This window comes from Mustela nigripes, chromosome 1 (genome assembly GCF_022355385.1).
Source record: "Mustela nigripes isolate SB6536 chromosome 1, MUSNIG.SB6536, whole genome shotgun sequence".
Classification (NCBI taxonomy): Eukaryota; Metazoa; Chordata; class Mammalia; order Carnivora; family Mustelidae; genus Mustela; species Mustela nigripes.
The window spans coordinates 188,641,310-188,647,309 of record NC_081557.1 but is presented as its reverse complement, the minus strand read 5'-3'; positions in this window follow the sequence as shown (position 1 = coordinate 188,647,309).

Below are 6,000 nucleotides of genomic sequence, written 5' to 3'. Positions count from 1 at the left end.
AAGATGTGGTATATATACACAATGGAATACTATGCAGCCATCTTCTTGATCCATTCATCTGTTGATGGACATCTAGGTTCTTTCCATAGTTTGGCTATTGTGGACATTGCTGCTATAAACATTCGGGTGCATGTGTCTTAAACCAGAAACTATGGGAAACTGAAGTTTGATCTAATTGGAGACTTCTAAGGAGCCACACAGAAGGTGTCACTCAGAATTGTCAGCCTACACAACTGAGTTGGCGAACATTTGTACAATAGCTCTCATCTCCCACCGGAGAAGGTCTTCCCATGAGGATTTACATCCCCCATACTGCCAAGTCTGCGCATGCTCAAGTGTAAATAGGCCCCCACAGGTTTCCCACGTGGAGCGTGGGAAGCCCCAAGCAGAAACAGAAATATATGGTGCAGCTAAAGAAGTACATGTAAGGTAACATTTGTGCAATGGCTGAAATAAAATCGGAGCACAGAGGATGTGAGGTATGAGAGCTAGAGGTGTTGAACACAAACATGTGCCAGAAAAGTAATGATATGGTTCTATTATCTATTGACATGAAAGATATGTTATTGATAAGGGAATAACAGAGTTATTCTAGCAAGTTACAAAATGCTATATATAGTATGATCCCATTTATTTTAGTTAGCTAGCTTTAATTTCTACTAAAGAGTCCCTCAAGGTAGCTTTTAAAGGGAAGTGGGTATTTTTAGTGGAAGAATCAATTAAGCAATAAGGGAAATGGGGATCTCAGAGGAACCATAGTACAGACAGCCATCAGCCCTTAGGAGAATGGGAAGCCACTGAACTTGGATATAGCTTGGATACTGAGTAGTCTCTCTATTTCACCTGCTCTCTCACTTGTGACCCAGTTCTGCTCTCTCTGTCTTGACTGGCTCCCACACCCTATTCTTTGTACATTTGAATCTCTGCTTCCTCATCTAAGACACGGTTTCTGCTTCTTCATAGATATAACCCTTTATGTCCCTCTACAATTGTACTGGTTGTTTCTAGCTGGTATATATTCTGGTTGGTAGGTGAATATTCCATATCATCTGTTAAATATTTTCAATAACAACTGTGCATACACACATGCACACAAACACATGTACATACACAGGTGCACACACACATATGCATTATGCAATTCTGGAGGCGAGGGAAGAGACATAGAAAAAAACAAAGAAGAAATTATCAGAGAGAAAATAACTGAACCAGAGCCAGTGGAGGAAACTATAACTGTCATTGCACATACAAATATACAGTTTATATATACAGTAGCAATACACACACAGAGGAATTTCCTTCAGCCCAGTGCTAGAAATAACTTTTTCTCCTTTCAGTCTATACATAGGATGTAGTTAGTAAAAGGAAGGGAGAATTTGAAGAAATTTGTTCTCTCCATCTCCAAAGAATGTGTGTTTTCCTGGAGAAAGGTAGAGAAAAATAGCTCATTAGTGTATCTTTCTACAATATATCAAAGCAGTCAGGTAATCATATGCTCATACTAAAGACACAAGAACTAGAAAACATAAAACCATCACAGCAGCATCAACTTTAAGAATTAGATGGTGTCCCTAGGGCGCCTAGGAGCTGAGTAGGTTGAGCATCCAACTCTCGGTTTTGGCTCAGGTCATGATATCAGCCCAGCTCTGTGTCCAGCTGGGAGTTGGCATGGGATTCTCTTTCTCCCTCTGTTCCTTCCCACACCCCTCCTCAAAATAAACAAATAAAATCTTTAAAAAAAAAAAATTAGATGGTGCCCTAGGTTTCTCATAATAAATTGAAGAAGACCTTTCTTATTATCTTATTATCCTTGCAAGTTCCAGCACACAGTAAACATTCAATATTAGTAAATACTCTATTAAAATTTCAAGTATTTTAATTGAATATTACTTATAGCTGATACCTATTGTTTTAGCTCCTTTATTCATCATGAATCTCCTTAAAGGAACTTCAGGCCTACCCAACTTCAGGCCATATGGCTTGAATGGCTTGGTCCCACTATTAAATTAGGTGTGAGCTATGACTGGATTAAGTTAATCAGCAGATTCAATCCTTCCAACCATGAGGGGAGAGTCTGTCTAAGAATGAGGGCTACATGTGGAAGACAGAGAGGAGATGAGGTTAGATCCAGCCCTGGAGATGTTTCTGGGGTACCTGTGTCAAGCAACAGTTAAGCCCGTCTCTCCACTGGACTTACCAGTTATAAAAGTCGTAAATTCCCCTTTCGATTCAATCCATTTGGATTGAGCTTTCTTTACTTTTAACCAAAAGAACTTAATTGATACACTGCTTCTAACATACAGATGCTGATTTGTTTCTGATTTCTTCCAAGAATATATATATATGTATCTATATATATAGAACAGATCCAGTGAGAAATAAGCTTTGCCAATAAACTATTCTATAAAAGGGAGTTTTTACCTGTTCTGAACACTCTGGACCCCTAAATCTTGAGCTTAGTTAATTAAATTGGATCCTTACAGTATAGATATTTATATTAAAAAACTTACATAACCTTATTTTCAGAATTTTATAAAGATAGACTTATTAAGAACAATAGCCAACCTTTTGGAATGAGAACTATAAACCAAAGTGAGAACTATTAAAAAGTTAACTAAAATTGGCTACCAAAACAGTCTCTTGTTGTGCAGATTTCCCTTTTCTTTTCATTTGTCCAGGCCAATCTTTTGCCTTTTTCATATTAGGTGTGGGGTAGCACGTTACTTCTCAGTATTCATATCCATCACAGTTACTTGCAGTCTCTATCTACAGTGTCTCCAAACTCACTTTAAAATACCAAGTCCTTATTAATAACACTCCCAAAGAGGTCTCACCAGGCCTTCCTAGTACTTCAGACAATTTTTAGCTCTATGGTTCTTCCCAATTTAAAAACAAAATGAATTTCACAAACAGAATTGAAATGTCAAATTTTACTACCATCTGGATTTAAAAACTGCAAGAAAAACTAGGTTTGGGTTGTTTTATTTTTTGTAGCCAAAGTGAATGTATTACAGTACAATTGTTTTCAGACCATTTACCTCTCTACCTTGCATTTCACTCCAGGGGATTAGGTATTCAAATGAAAAAGAGGAGACCATCCAGAAAATTCTAAGAGAGAGCCTATAAAAGTCAGCAGTTTCATTCGATATAATGGAAGAAAAATCTTCCAACTCCTCTTCATCATCATCATGAGAATAAACCCGATCTGCTCACTGCACTGAATTTAGAACCGTGAATGTGAGTTAACAACTTGGCTCTGCTCCTCTGGGGGCTTACAATCTGATATATGTACAGACATAAAGGATATACGGGCAACTTAACAAAGGCTTTATAGTCCATCCATTTAAAGTACAATGCAGCTCCAATGCATCCAGGGTAGGAGAAAGAATGGCAGCAACTAGGATATATAAGGATACATCTAACAATGGGGAGGCACAATGAGGGAGGTGAGTTTAAGTCTTGGCCTGGCATGGGCAGCAAAGATGTCACCTCAGGGAAAAGCCTAGGACACAACAAAAGATAACTGAGTAATTCCTTACAGTGGAAAAGCCCCTACAGAGTGCATCAGTTGATTGTCTCAAGAACTCCAATGAGAAGTAGGTCAAGAACTACCTACCAAATTTTGGAGACATGGAAACCAAGACCCTGAGAGATTATGACTTGGTTTAAGCAACTTGTAAGAAGCAAGGCCAGGACCTACACCATTAAATGATATGCTGACTTTTGGCCAATAGTCTCTGAATGGAAACCTGACTCCAGATGACTTGGTTTTTGCTCCACGAGAGCACTCGTCATATGCTCATTCATTCAGTCCCAACAAATGATGCTGCTATGCTCTAGGCACTGTGCTAGATGCTGGGAATCCAGCATTGAACAAGACAGACAAAATCCCCACCCCTACTGAGCTTACATCTAGCAGGGAATATAGATTTTTTTACTTGCACCTTTTATTGAGATAAAATATACAAAATATAAAATTTACCATTTTACCCAAATTGAGGCATATAGTTAAGTTCCCCAAATGTTTAATTATATTCACATTTTTATGCACCCATTACCACCATTCATTTCCAGAATTTTTTTCCTTTCCAAACTGAAACTCTGCACCATTAAATAATAATTCCCCATTCCTTCTCCTACCAGGGCCTGGCAACCACCAGGTTGCAGCTAATTTGACTACTCTAGATACTTCATTTAAATAGAGTCATGTAATATTTGTCCTTTTGTGTATGCCTTATATCAATTATTTCACTTAGTCTTTACAGTTTATCCATATTGTAGCATGTGTCAACATTTCCTTACTTTTTAAGGTGGAATAATATTCCATTGTATATATATACCACATTTTGTTTGTCTATTCATCCATCAATGGACATTGGGTTGTTTCTACCTTTTGGCTATTGCAAATAATGCTGCTATGAACGGTAGCATAACAAGATATGTTTGTGTTGCTGCTTTCAATTCTTTTGAGCATATACCCAGAAGTGGAATTATTGGATTAGACAGTAAGTCTACGTTTAAGTTTTTGAGAAATGACTATTTTGTTTTTCACAGAAGCTGCAAAATTTTACATTCCCAACAGCATTGCCCAAGAATTCCAATTTCCTACATCTTCACCAACACTTCTTATTTTCTAGGTTCTTTTTAAATCAGACTCATCCTAGTGGGTATGGAGTAGTAACTCATTATAGTTTTGATTTGCATTTCTATAATGATTTAGTGATGTGATTAATGATTTAGGTTAGTGGTGTTCAGCATTTTTTCTTTTTTTTTTTTTTAAGATTTTTATTTATTTGAAAGAGACAGAGATAGCGAGAGAGAGCATGAGCACAGAGAAGGAGAAGCAGGTTCTCTACTAAGCAGGGAGCCTGATGTGGAGTTTGATTCCAGGACCCTGGGACCATACCTGAGCTGAAGGCAGATGCTTAACCGACTAAGCCACCCAGGCACCCCTGCTGAGCATTTTTTCAGGTACCTATTGGCCATCTGTATGTCTTCTTTTGGAGAAAAGTCTATTCAAGTTCTCTGACCATTTTGAAATTGGGTTGTTTCTTTTGTTGTTTTTGAGTTATGGGTGTTCCTCATATATTCTGGATTTTAATCCTTTATCAGATTTAGGATTTGCAAATATTTTCTCCCATTCTATGAGTTGTCTTTTCACTCTATTCATAGTGCACTTTGATGTGAACACAGACTTACACAATTACAAGTGTTAGGAATACTGTTAAAGTAAAGACATGGGGATAAATAATAAATCTCAACTGGACTGAGAAGTTGAAGGTCTTCCTCCCTCATTCACTCATTCAAAGTTCATTGATCTAGGCACTGGGGATACAACAGTGGACAAAAGAGACAAATTCTGGGCACCTGGGTGGCTTAGTTGGTTAAGCATCTGCCTTCAGCTAAGGTCATGATTCAGGGTCCTGCAATCCAGTCCTACATGGGGCTCCCTGATCAGTGGGAAATCTGCTTCTCCCTCTGCCCCACACCCCTCCCTACTCAGCTTGAACTCACTTTCAATAGAGTCTCTGAAACTCTCTTTCAAAAATAAAAATAAATTAAATCTTTTACAAAAATAGACAAATTCTTGGGTCCCAAGAAGCTTCCATTCTATTGATATCCATGAAGCAACATCTTAGCTGCAAGATGAAAAATAAAGAGCAGTTTGTTGGAGGTAAGTAGGAGGAAGATAAGGGAGAAAAAATGAGAGAATGGAAGGAGCTCTTCAGGAGCAAGAAATAAACCTCTCTGAGAGCCTGGATAAGAATGAGAAGGTGGTATGTTTAGAGAATAGAATGAAGTCTACCAAGACTTGAACAGAGAGAGCAGCAAAAAGATAAACCTGAAAGAGTGAGCAGAACCCAGATTACAGAGAGCCATATACTGTGTTAGGACTATGGTTATTATCCTAAAAGAAATAAAAGCCATTAAGGGTTTTAACCAGAAAAGTGATATAAACAGACTTAATATTTATGAAAGATTACCTGACTCCAGAGAAGA